Source organism: Canis lupus, chromosome 20, assembly GCF_048164855.1.
Source record: "Canis lupus baileyi chromosome 20, mCanLup2.hap1, whole genome shotgun sequence".
NCBI classification, from domain to species: domain Eukaryota; kingdom Metazoa; phylum Chordata; class Mammalia; order Carnivora; family Canidae; genus Canis; species Canis lupus.
In genome coordinates, this window is record NC_132857.1 from 56,305,599 (window position 1) to 56,320,247 (window position 14,649).

The window sequence follows — 14,649 nt, forward strand, 5'->3', positions numbered from 1 at the left end:
AAGATTTTATTTATTTATTTATTCTTGAGAGACACGGAGAAGCAGGCTCCTCACAGGGAGCCCGACGTGGGCCTCGACCCCGTGACCCGGGTCACGCCCTGGGCCGCAGGCGGCGCTCACCGCTGAGCCCCCGGCACCCTTGAACTTTTTTTTTAATTTTTAAAAAAGATTTTATTTATTTGTTTTTGTTTTTGTTTTAATTTTTATTTATTTATGATAGTCACACAGAGAGAGAGAGAGAGAGGCAGAGACGCAGGCAGAGGGAGAAGCAGGCTCCATGCAGGGAGCCAGACGCGGGCCTCGACCCCGTGACCCGGGTCACGCCCTGGGCCGCAGGCGGCGCTCACCGCTCAGCCCCCGGCACCCTCGAACTTTTTTTTTTTTTAATTTTTAAAAAAGATTTTATTCATTTATTTATTCTTGAGAGACACGGAGACGCAGGCAGAGGGAGAAGCAGGCTCCTCACAGGGAGCCCGACGTGGGACTCGATCCGGGACCGGGTCACGGCCTGGGCCGCAGGCGGCGCTCACCGCTGGGCCCCCGGCACCCTTGAACTTTTTTTTTTTTAATTTTTAAAAAAGATTTTATTTATTCGTTTTTGTTTTAATTTTTATTTATTTATGATAGTCACACAGAGAGAGAGAGAGAGAGAGAGAGAGAGGCAGAGACGCAGGCAGAGGGAGAAGCAGGCTCCATGCACCGGGAGCCCGACGTGGGATTCGATCCGGGACCGGGTCACGGCCTGGGCCGCTGGCGGTGCTCACCGCTGGGCCCCCGGCACCCTTGAACTTTTTTTTTTTAATTTTTAAAAAAGATTTTATTCATTTATTTATTTATTCTTGAGAGACACGGAGACGCAGGCAGAGGGAGAAGCAGGCTCCATGCGGGGAGCCCGACGTGGGACTGGATCCGGGACCGGGTCACGGCCTGGGCCGCAGGCAGACGCCCCCCGCCGTCCCCGCCGTCCCCGCCGCCCCCGCCGCGCGTGACTGGAAGGATTAACCGGGCTTGGTCCGAAAGCCGAGAAAAGATGTGTCGGGGTGAGCGGCCGTGGGGTCCGCAGCTCGTGCCGCCTCGGCCCGCAGGTGGTCGAGGGCACGGGTCGCCGTGGTCCTGGAGGCGGCGGGGAGCAGCTGCGAAGGGTGCAGCGGGGCCCCGGCCTGACGGCGCTGGCGCCTCGGGGAGACCCGCTGCTGCCGCCGTTTAGAGGGCGTTTAGAGGGCGGCTGGAAGGGCCCGTGAGGAGGACTCCCGGGTTCATGAACCAGGGTATTCGGGAGACAGAGTTGCTTTTGCTTTATTTGAAACCCGGTAATATCAGTACTTGTGGGTCGTGCACTCTGTGGTGGCACTTGGGTGGGGATTTTTGCATTATTTGCTTTAAGGCTCCTGGCACTATAGCAAGTAGAGGTGTCATCAACCTCGTGTCACATATGAAGAAATGGAAGGAGAAAGAGGGTAAGGATGCTTCCGAAGCTTCCAGGTCTGGACTTAAGTCTGGGTCTGGGGCACCTGGGCGGCTCGGGATCCGGGATCGAGTCCCGCATCAGGCCCCCCACAGCGAGCCTGCTTCTCCCTCTGCCTGTGTCTGTGTGTGTATGTCTGTCTGTCATGAATGAATGAATAAATAAATAAATAAATAAATAAATAAATAAAATCGAGGGGGGGGGGATCCCTGGGTGGCTCAGCGGTTGAGCGCCTGCCTTTGGCCCAGGATTTGATCCTGGAGACCCAGGATCGAGTCCCGCATCAGGCTCCCTGCGTGGAGCCTGCTTCTCCCTCTGCCTGTGTCTCTGCCTCTCTCGCTCTCTCTCTGTGTGACTATCATAAATAAATAAAAATTAAAACAAAACCAAAAACGAATAAATAAATAAAATCTTAAAAAAAATACAAATCTCTGTTAGGTTCGAAAATAGTGTTCTCTTTTCCACACTTCACGTTCTCCAGAAGCAGAACAGGTGTTTGGAGAAAGATGGCCATCTTTGGCTTGAAGACGCCTATGTGGAGTTCAGGTGGACTTGCCAATAAGTCATCTGAAAGTAGGCCTATTGCTCAAGAAAGTGGTTTGTACAGGAGACCGAGATTTGAGAGTCATTGGCATATGGGTAGTAATGAACACCATGGGAACCCCTTAACCTAAAGTTCAATGATGGGCTTTATGGGAAGGGAGAAAGATCAGTGAAACTCTTATGCAGATTTTTGTATATTTGTAAGTAGATTCATTATTTTTCCCCCATAGGGAGAGGGTGCATAGCTTCAGATTGTTAAAGGAGTTCGTGGCTCCGTTAGTCCAGGACATACTAGTGTAGAGTGTAAAAGTAAAAGGGCAAAGTCAGGATACCAGGAAACACTAATTAGAGGGGTAACAGAAGAAAACCTAGCAACAAGACTGGCAGGTTTCAGAAAGGAGAAGGAAATCAGGAGTGTTAGATGTCAGGAATGATGGCCGTTGCTCATATTATTAGGTGCTACAGAAAGATCTTAGCGAGGTTCATTTTATTTGATAAATCCAGTGGCCGTGACTGCCAGAGGAATTTCAGTGGAGTAGGGTACGGGGGGTGGAATTTTGATAAGTAGATACTCCGAGGGTGAAACAAACTTCACGAGGACAGAGGCTTCATCTGCTTGTTCACTGCATCCCCAGCACTTTACTATATTCCTGCCACAGAGCCGGGGGGCGGTGGGGGTGGGGGGACCAGTACATGTTTGCTGAGTAGATGCCGAAGTGTGGATCGTTAATAACCAGCTGCCGGTAGCCGCTGCTGCTTTCCAGGCTGCGTAGCTCCTGGCATCTAGCTACCCAACACCTGGGCTGGGAGAGGAGTAGGGTCTGTACTGCGTGAGGGGAGACACTGACCCTCGGGCCCAAACTGCCTGCTGCCATACAACTACCTGCAGTGGTGACTATGGGATCAAACCCGGGATTTGTCTGGCTCCGAAACCCCTATGCCTTCCACAACAATACAGCGCGGAAGACGAAGGGGTGAGTAGCTGTCTCTCCGCTTACTTCGGTTCACTCCTACCTGCTTCTCCCTTTCACTCTCTCTCAGATTGTGCTGCTGCTTCAGATAAGCCAGGACCTCGGCAAAACTGTAGAAATGGATCCGTTCACCAGATTACGAGACTATTCAGAGGCCAGCCAGTATATCACATCCTTGGGGGTTTTCTTTCTCATCTCACGCATTCAGCTGCGTGCATTGATGTTTTTTGGTAAATCTATGCCTTCCTTTTGATTCTAGAACACGCTGATTCTGAGTAACAAAAAGACGCATACTAATGCAACCAAAGGAACGAAGGAACATCTAGTAATGGCTAAGTGCTCAGTTTGGAAAGACTGTTGCATCGTAGCTAATTCTTTCTGTAAAGGTAGTAGGATTATAAAACCAAAAGACAAGATGGACTATTTTCTGCTCAACCAAGCATATCTAAAGCACAGTAGAAGTTTGAAGACAATATTTTGTGTTATTTTAATAAACTCTGCATGGAACTATTACTAACAACTCTGCATGTTGTTGTTGCAAGAAAACAACATGCAAAATGATAATAGAAATGTAAGAAGGGTGTGGATGAAAGTAAAAATCTGTGAACACTTGGTTTTTATTATTGGACTCTGTCACAGAGCTTGACTATTATCACAACTTTTAAGTTCCTTATGACAGTGATGCAATATCTTTTTAGTATTTGATACATTAAGATAGGCATATATATATATATATATATAGCCATTTCTAGAAAACTCAAACTTTTCCTGGAAACACCGTATGTGTTCTAGCCATCTATTGCTGCCCTTATTTTCAGTTTGAACGTGATTCATACAATCAGTGGACTTTACTTGTGATATTAGAAATAACAATTACCTATCTGCTCATCTCTCTGCCTCTTTCTCATTACAATGGAGACCATGATTTTATCTACTTTTTTAACAAAGATTTTATTTATTTTTTAGAGAGGGAGAGAGCGAGCTAGGGAGCGCATACGAGCTGGGAGAGGGACAAGCAGACTGTGCTGAGTGTGGAACCCGATGTGGGGCTTGATCTCAGGACCCTGAGCTGAGATCAAGAGTCAGATACTTAATTGACGGAGCCTCCCAGGTGCCCCAGATATTATCTACTTTATAGATATATTTAGAAGATTATATGAGATAATCCATGTAAAGGATTTAGCGTGGTACACAGTACTTAGTGTGCAATAAATGTCATCTGAGATCATCTTTATTATCATTATCAGCATTATTGTCATCATTGAACTCCTCTGAACTTCATACTTGTAGCTCTGGTTTCCATATATTTGCACAGTGCTTGTTGGGGCGATACAATAATGTTCTCTTACGTGAGATTGACCGGGAGGAAGAAAGGGATGGTAGCAGTGGGGCTTGCATCATGTACATTACTCCAGTTGTAGATAATCAGAATCTATGAAGGGTTTAGGAGGCTGCATTTTCAGAAATTCTTCAGGAAATTTTTATAAGAACTAGAATTTGAGGAACCTAAATTGAAAATAACTTTACCGTAAATTGAAAGGCTCTGCATTAGCAGCTGGAGACAAAAACCCATTTCACAACCCATCCCTTACTAATGCAGCACACCACCACAAAAAAATAAATATTTTTTTTATTTTTTTATAAATAAAAGATAGGGCAGCCCGGGTGGCTCAGCCGTTTAGTGCCTGCCTTCAGCCCAGGGCCTGATCCTGGGATCCCCAGATCGAGTCCCACGTCGGGCTCCCTGCATGGAGCCTGCTCCTCCCTCTGCCTGTGTCTCTGCCTCTCTCTCTCTGTCTCTCAATAATAAATAAATAAAATCTAAAAAAAAAAAAAAAAAAAAAAAAGAAGCTTTAAAAATCAGTAAATGAAAGAGAAACTGTCAGGGAAACATGTAACACATACTTTGAACACCAGGTGTCACTACTCCACAATTTAAACACAAACCTGAGCCATAACAGCAAAAGAGATTACAAGAACATTTTCTAAATTTCAAATATAAAGATCTAGGGAAAGTGAACTCTGAATTAAACAAATTTGGATTTTATCAAAAGTCTCGAGGACATCGAAATGGCTTACAAAGGGTAGTAGTTGGGTGCGTGTGAATAAACCTACCTTAGAAGAATGATGTCTCACTGTACTTGGGGAAATATAGGGAATGTTCTGTGCTTTAAAAAATCAAACTGGACTCTATTGTCTGAAAGTATGTAAGACGGCTCAGTGACTCAGAATATCGTCATTTTCCTGGCCTTATGTCAATTAAAAGTCCTTGTGGGGTCCACACGAACATTTTATCTGTGGACGTTGTACCATACTGGGAGATTTGGATTCAAGTTCTTTTTCCTACAGTTTCATGTGGATCACCATGACAAATCCTTAATATCTGTGAGCCTTGAGACAGGCATAAAAATATCCACATAACGGTTGTCATTAGGAGAATCCAGATAACAAATATGAAATATTGAAGTTTTAAATAAATGCAGAGTATTATTTGAATGCTTACAATGTCGGGCCCTTGTTTTGATACTGGTCTCTGGACCCCACCAAGACACCATTTTCATAAAAGTGACTCCATTTCTGCTAGGAGCCTAGTCATTTTCTCCAACAAGGTCTTTTATTCCATTTCAAGTAGAGTTGCCTGATAAAATACACGACACTCAGGTGAATTTGAGTTTCAGATAAACAATGAGTAATTTTTTTAGTGTAAGTATGCCCTAAATTTTACATGGCAATCCGGCACATCTAACTCCAAAGCAAACTGAGAAAGCTGTCCCGTTTTCATATGTCTACACTCATCTAATTGCTCACATCTTCTATTTTGCCTGGTACAGAAGAGGCCTGACTCAGACAGTAATGCTTTGAGAGAATTTATTGCCATCTAATAGCTTGTATCTTTGGAATTTTGTCACACTTCCTGTCTAGAAATGGCTTGCTTGGGCTTATACTCTAAAGATTGCTTGGAAGGAGATGGGGTCTCTGAAGTAATTAATCCTTGGAATTATTTTTGTCATATTCTGTTGAGTTTTGATTATTCATTAACATCTCTTTCTCGGGGATCCCTGGGTGGGTCAGCGGTTTAGCACCTGCCTTTGGCCCAGGGCGTGACCCTGGAGACCGGGGATCAAGGCCCACGTTGGGCTCCCTGCGTGGAGCCTGCTTCTCCCTCTGCCTGTGTCTCTGCCTCTCTCTCTCTCTCTGTGTCTCTCATAAATAAATAAATAAAATCTTAAAAAAACATCTCTTTCTCTTTCCCACTGTGTGGTTGAAGGAGGGAAAGGGTGAATCTACAAAATGAACCAATTGTAAAGCCAATCAAATGCTGGTGTTATGAACAATTTGGGTGCATTTCTAAAACAGCCCTCTCTTCCCAGTTATATCTCATGCGGCAAAGTGTATGCACTCTGTAGACGGGATCCATACTCCAATAATAGAAGATAGTGAGAAGGAAAAGTGGGGAGTCAGATGTATGCTGAGGGTCAAGAGTCATCCTGGGGTGTCTGGGTGGCTCAGTTGGTTAAGCACCTGACTCTGGATTTTTGGCTCAGGTCATGATCTCAGGTCAAGCCCGGCGTGGGGCTCCGCACTGGACAGGGAGACTGCTTGGGATTTTTCCTCTCCCTCTGCCTGCCCCCCTCCTCTAAAAAAGAGAGAGAGAGAGAAAAGGAAAAAGTCATCCCGGGGAGCAGTTTACAGAGTTTGCAGTTTCAAAGCACTTGAGGGCAATCCACAGAATGGGATTTTAACTCTCATAAAATAAATTCATTATTACATTTTCACCGGTATGCCCTGGAGTAGAGTGAGGAATCACACTAGGAATCCTGACGTGAACAGCTAGGTCTACCTGGAAGCCCTTGGAAGGGCTTTGCAGAAAAAATGTCACTTTTTGGGCTCAGCTAGTGTTAGCATGCACTTGCCTGTGGACGTTAGGTGGCGATATAGGACAACGCGACGACTTGAGGATTTGCGGTGGGTGTGCTGCATTAGTAGGGGATGAGTTGTGAAATGGGTTTTTGTTTCCTGCTGTTAATGCAGAGCCTTTCAATTTATGGTAGAATGTTCTTTCGGCTGTGATCTTATGAAACTTCAACAGGGACAGGAACCATGTCAGATCCACTTCTGGGCATTGCCTTTCTCCCCCTTCCCTTCCAGGACTGATTACCTCACACTCCTGCAAAGCACTTAATTAGTCTCATCAGGCATTCAAACTTGATACCTATGTTCCAATATAGATACAGAGATGATGAAGCTGCTTAATTGGTATTTGGGGCCATTAGAGGGAGCCAGGAGAGCAGCCCTGCGCTGAGGTGCTGTGAGCCACAAGCGAGGGTAGGACTGTATTCCTGGGCTGTGTGTTCCTGTCACTAAGAACACTTGCCAGTCTGCTGATGGATTGCGGTGGGAATATCCCTTGGACACCCTGAAGACCCAGTGCCCTGTCATTTGAGCACAGCAGCCACTTTACCAGCCCACAGGAGTATCAGTGATTGTATTACTCTAAGCTTCCTCTTACATGGTTTGATGATGTTTGGTGGCATCAGTGATGCATGTTAATTGCTTAAAGAAGCTTTTGTCTTTTAAAAATCAATAAAATCTTGGATTAGGTATATTTCTTCTCTATTTTAATTTTTATTGATATTTCTGAGTTCCCAGGGAAATGACATGCATAGCAAATGATCACTGAAACATTTTTCTCTATTGCTTTGGGAGATCTCTGCACTCCCTCTTGTGTTTATGCCCTTTCTCTTGCCTGAATAAAAGAGAATAATTTAGTTAGAATTTAGGGGAGAAATTTATCAAGCCTACATTTTCAACAAAAATCTGGGATTCAACCTAATTTTTATGCCCCAACTTTTATTGCTCCACCTGCTTTGCATGTTCAGCTTTATCTTTAGCCATCTTCTGGCATCACCTACATTTAGCTAAGCAGGCTGTTGATTCCCACCTGAATTTTCCTCATCAACAGCTGGTATTGCCCCTCTTCTCTCTCTCTCTTTATATGTATGATTAGTCTTTCAGTATTCAAATCCAATGCCTCTCCTTCATGAAGCTCTGGATAACACACTAATCTTCCGTTTTCCTGGACTCGTATATAATATTATTCAGGTTCGCTCATAATTACCACCTAGTCTCAGTTGCTTTCTAATTTGTTTGCACACACACACACACACACACACACACAACTAACTAGACTCTGAGCTTTTTGAGAGCGAGGACTGTGGCTCCGTGACATCTACCAGTAGGGTGCATGTTGTATATACATATTCAGTAGATCTTCTGCCTGGGTCTATGATCCCAGAGCCGAAAACACAGTAAGTATTCGATAAATGCTTGTTGAAGCAGCTGAAACGTGGGTGTAAGCTACTGTGTTGAAGTACTAGATCTCTAGTAGATCTAATATCAGATTGCGACACCTAGTGTAAATCTTGGTAGACGTCAGGAGAGACCTTCCAAGAGATAGCTTAGGCCTTATGTCTTCCATGACAAATTCCCAAGGCCAGTGCAATCCTCTTTTCTCCTCCTTGTCCTGATTTCTCCTCCTGAGTCTCAGTTACTAAATTGTATCTACCATTACCGTATCTACATTGGGCGAGTGCCTAAGGTACATTTCTGTAGACTGGAGTAAATAATGGTATCTACCTATTATGGTTGTGATGATTAAAATATTTAATATATAAAAAGTACTTAGAACCTTTTCTGGCATATAATAGGTGATGGATTCTCATTAAAGTTATTGTTGTTGATTCAAGTATAAGATTGTTCATTTTTCTCTGTGCGTAGAGCCTGCCCTATCAACTAGATTATAAACTCTTCAGGGGCAGGAATCATCTTTTGATATTTTAGGATTTATAATGTTTCTTCTTCATTCCAAGTGTTGGTCATTTGTGTCTTTTTTTCCTGATCAATCTGACTAGAGATTTATCGATTTCGTTGATTTTTCTCTTAGTAGTAGGTTTTGTGTTTTTCATGCCATTGATTTTTGCTCTTTATTATTTTCTTCTCCCTGCTTGCTTTTGGTTTAATTTTCCATTCTTTTTCTAATTTCTTAAGGTAGAAGCTTAGTAATTGAGTTGAGACCTTTCTTTTTTTCTAATAGAAGCATTTGCTGTAATTTTCCCTCTAATCTCTGCTTTAGCTTATGTTCCAGAAATTTTGACAATTTGTGTTTTTATTTTTATTCAATTCAAAATATTTTATATTTTTCCTTGTTATTTCTTTTTTATTGATGAGTTATTTAGAAATGTGTTGTTTAATTTTCAAGTATTTGGGAGTTTCCCAAATATCCCTTGTCGATTTTTATTTTAACCCTTTTGCAGACATGAAATAAATATACTTTATAAGATTTCATTTCTCCTAAATTTATTGAGAAATTTTATGGACTCGAATATGATCTCATTTGGTAAATATTCAATACGTGCTTGGAGAATTTGTGTATTCTGCTGTTGTGTATAGTATTTTTAAATGTTTTTTTTAGGTGAGGGTAATTGATAACCTTGTTCAAATTGTCTATGTCCATCCTTTAGACTTTCTGACTACATATTCTATTAATTACTGAAAGAGAGGTGTCAATCTTCAAATATAACTAAGATTTGTCTGTATCTCCTTTCAGTTCTGTCAGTTTTACGTTTTGCATTTGAAAGTTCTGTTAGTAGCTACATACACATGTAGGATTGTTTTGTCTTGTTGATGAATTAACACTTTTCTTATTATGAAACATTCTTCTTTAGTCATACAATATGATTTCATGATATTTCTTGTCCTGAAGTATACTTTTTAAAAAATTAATATTGGCACTCAAATTTTCTTTTGATTAGGGCATGTATTTTTCTGTCCTTTTAAAATACCTGTGCCTTTATATTTAAAGAGTATTTTTTGTCTTTTTGGGGGGGTTCAATACAACAACCTTTGACTTTTAATTGAAATGTTTAGACTATGTATATTTAATGTCATTATACAGATGATTGGATTTAAATCTACCCATCTCATTTTGTTTTCTTTTTTTTAAATTTTTTTTAATCTTTTATTTATTTATGATAGTCACAGAGAGAGAGAGAGAGATTGAGGCAGAGACGCAGGCAGAGGGAGAAGCAGGCTCCATGCACCGGGAGCCCGACGTGGGATTCGATCCCGGGTCTCCAGGATCACGACCTGGGCCAAAGGCGGGCGCCAAAGCACTGCGCCACCCAGGGATCCCTCATTGTTTTCTATTTGCCTCATGTGTTTGTGTTTTTTTTCCTGTTCTTCTTTCTTTTATGGAGATTGATTGAATATTTTTTTAATAATTCTATTTTATTTCCATTGTTGCATTTCACCTTCTTGTTTTGCTTTTTATTATTTTCTCTTGGGTTGATAATATGTAACTTAATTTATCATAGTCTAACTTCAAATAATATTGTCACTTTTTAAAAAAATATTTGTCTATTTATTTGGGAGAGAGAGGTGTGTGTACAAGTGGAAGGGAGGGACAAAGGGAGGGGGAGAGAATCTCAAGCAGTCTCTCTGTTGGGCACAGAGCCTGACATGAGGCTTGATCTCAGGACCCTGAGATTATGATCTGAGCCAAAACCTGAGCCACCAAGGTGCCCCAATATGGTACCTTTTCATATATGGTATTAGAACTTTACAGCAGTGTACTTCCATCTCTTTACCCTTTGTGGTGTTATTGTCATATATTTAACTTCTGCATGCACTATAAACTGCAAACCACATTATTACCATTTTTGCTTTAAACAATCAATTATATTTTGAAGATAGTTTAAAAAATGAGAAAATTGTCTTTTGTATTCCTCCACATAGGTATTGTTTCTGCCTTTCTTCCATCCTCTGTGAAAGTTTAGCTTTCACTGTGGTGTTATTTTTGTTCTGCATAAGAAAATTTCTTTAACATTGTTGGAGTGTAGTTCTATTGATAATGAATCATCTTAATTTTATTCATCTGGAAATGCATATTTATTCACCATTCTTGAAAGATATTTTCCCTTTGTAAAGAACAGTAGGTAGACATTCTCATTTTTTTTCTTTCAGTACATTTGCTTGCATAGGTTCTGATGAAGAGTCTGTGGTCATTCTTCTCTTTATTGCTCTCTATATAATATGTCACAATGTATCTTACTTTTCTGAATGATTTTAGGATTTTTCTTTTCATTCTTAGTTTTCAGCAATTTGATTATGTTGTACCTTGACACGCAGTATCCTTCTGAGAATTCTACTTGATGTTTCCTATATTTCTTTCCCCATCCTGGATTATGGGAAAACAAACTATTCCTAGCCTCATGAGAGCCACGGGGTTTTTCTGACTACTTTTTGTGGTCTCCCCACCCCCCGGCCTTGGGACATTACTTGTGCGCATGCACAGATAAGTATCCAAAGTGTCAAACGGACCTACCGTAGATCTCTGGAGTTCTTTCTTTATGCAGCTTTTTCCTCTGTGGTACTATATTCCATGAGTTCTACCTTTCTTAGCTTATCTGAAATTTTTTTTTGTATATTTTTTTATTGCAGTTCGATTTGCCAACATATAGTATAACACCCGGTGCTCATCCCGACAAGTGCCCCCCCTCAGTGCACCCAATCCCCCCACTCACCTCCCCTTCCACTACCCCTTGTTCATTTCCCAGAGTTAGGAGTCTCTCATGTTCTGTCTCCCTCTCTGATATTTCCCACTCATTTTCTCTCCTTTCTCCTTTAATCCCTTTCACTATTTTTTATATTCCCCAAATGAATAAGACCATATAATGTTTGTCCTTCTCTGATTGACTTACTTCACTCAGCATAATACCCTCCTGCACTATTGGTGGGAATGTGGACTGGTGCAGCCACTCTGGAAAACTGTGGAGGGTCCTCAAAGAGTTAAAAATAGAGCTACCCTAGGACCCAGCAATTGCACTACTGGGTATTTACCCCAAAGGCACAGATGCAGTGAAAGACCGAGACACCTGCACCCCAATGTTCACAGCAGCAATGTCCACAATAGCTAAACTGTGGAAGGAGCCTCTGTGTCCATCGTCAGATGGATAAAGAAGATGTGGTCTATATATACTATGGAATATTACTCAGCCATTAGACACGATGAATACCCACCATTTGCTTCAACGTGGATAGAACTGGAGGGTATGGTGCTGAGTTTATCTGAATTCTGATCTCTGCTCCTTCAGCTCGGTGACTGCTTGTCTCTTGCCTTGAAACTGTCTCCAGGAAGTAAGCTGGTGAATGTTGAGATCACATTGTCATTTTTCTCTTCTCACAGAGAACATAATCTTATAATGCTTCTACTCTAATGTTGTTAAGTCATTGTTCCCTGTATTTTTTAATAATTTTCCAGTGGTTTATAACACAGAGGGTGGTAGTGGTGGTACTAAATCTGTCCTTTTTACTCCATTTTGGCAGAAATGTCTGGATACACTGATGGAGTTTGAAGGTCATTCTTAGTTCTTGATGTATTGCTGCTAAAGACCAGATGAACACCACAGAGTATATGATAGAGGAGAATAGCCAGTATATTAATGATAAGACCCACTTAGGTATATGTAGTCTAGCAGTTCATCTAAGCAATGATAAATAAAAGAATCACAGAGCTCTCTGAATTAGAAAGTTCTTTGAACTGTACATCGACTGTAGTGGAAAAATATCATGAAATGTAGAGTCCTTTTCCCCTACAATCTCCACAAGGTCTTAGAATTTGAGAATATTGCTTTCCTTATTTTGTCTGGAGTAATTGAAGTCCAAAGAGGTCATTACCTTTCTCTCTGGCAGACAATTGGCAGGAAAAGCCAAAGTAGAACTAATATGCCAACTACCTTAATAGTTTGTGTATTGGTATAGGTAAGTGAAAAGCAGCTTTAATCTTCTGACTTCAAATTAGAAGATTATATGTGTAACTTCCTACTGGATAAACACCTTATTACCTTTCAATTCACTTTGTTTAAAAACCGCTTTTCTTTGAATTTTGCTTTGGTATAGTGCTTTAACTTTGGCATAAATCCCTAAAGATTCAGTGCAAAATTTAGTATCTAAGTCTCCCTTAAAAAGAGCACAGCATTTTTATGAACATAGTAATACCATTCAGAAATGATATAAATGTACACACATGAATATATGTATATAGCTGCAGACTCTTTAAAGGATTATAATTTTAACATTTTCTTTTTATTAGTCTTTTAAAGTGCCTTGAATTTTCAGATAAAATTACTCTCTATTATTGTGCACTTAGAGATATTTTTCTAGGTAATAATATGTAAATGCTTCTTCAGAGTTTTGCTATGGCTTTCTAATGTTATGTGGAATAATACATTGGGAGGATTTTTCTGTTTTGTGGCAGTTTTAACTATCTTTATTTATTTTTTTATTTTTTTAATTTTTATTTATTTATGATAGTCACATAGAGAGAGAGAGAGAGAGAGAGAGAGAGAGAGGCAGAGACACAGGCAGAGGGAGAAGCAGGCTCCATGCACCGGGAGCCCGATGTGGGATTCGATCCCGGGTCTCCAGGTTCACGCCCTGGGCCAAAGGCAGGCGCTAAACTGCTGCGCCACCCAGGGATCCCAGTTTTAACTATCTTTAAAAAATAGTTTAAATCCCCAGTTATAATATCTTAGTGTTAAATAATTTTTTAAATGTTCTGCAAAATCACCTTAGAATTATCAGAAAAATTTTCTTATATTGGCCCATTGCAAATTTTAACCATAATTCTTAATAAATTTCTCTTTGATATGAATTTATAATTCTAATTATAATGAATCTGCTTTTCTAAGGAACCATTAAAAACAAATAGTCCAATTACAGGTTTATTTTAAAAATGAATGAATAAGGAAAGCTTTTTAGCCCCTTAAGAAGCTATTGCTCTTTTTACAGAATGTCAAGAAAGCAATCAGTCTTCCTTTGATTAGGCTTATGCCGCCTTTTTCCTTCACATGTCTGGAGTCTTTTCACTTGCTAGGGAAAAATTAGAAAGCTCTGGGGGCAGTGAGAGATAACAGCTAAAGATTTCTGAAGGATTTGGTGATAAAGAAACAGGAATGACTCAGATAGCCATTGCACTAAGAATTTCAGTGTGTGGGCTATGCTCCTACAGTCGTACCATGAGCTGGTCCTGATGATTAGGTGTTAGATCTAGATTTTATATAGGTAAGAATGAAGATGCTAGTGTGTTTAACAAAAGCAGATACTCATGAACAGAAATAGTGAGATTTTCAGTAGCTTTCATACTGACCTGTTTGTCTTTTTTTTTTTTTTTTTAATTTTTTTTTTTTTTTTTTTTTTTTTATTTATGATAGGCACACAGTGAGAGAGAGAGAGGCAGAGACACAGGCAGAGGGAGAAGCAGGCTCCATGCACCGGGAGCCCGACGTGGGATTCGATCCCGGGTCTCCAGGATCGCGCCCTGGGCTAAAGGCAGGCGCCAAACCGCTGCGCCACCCAGGGATCCCTGACCTGTTTGTCTTTATTTTACTTGACCATCCACCAGAAAACATGGATAGATGATACAAAGTTTTAATTGTGTTAAAGATTATGTTTTCTTGTATGTTATATTGAGAATAATTTTTCTGTGAGGACAATGTCATAAGCTGAGTTGCAAAAAGTAGTTCAAAGTCTTAACATATACTTTTAAGATCCTTCACTCTAGAACTATGTCTGAGGAAAGTTTTACATAAAATTAAGGTCAAACATTTTCAG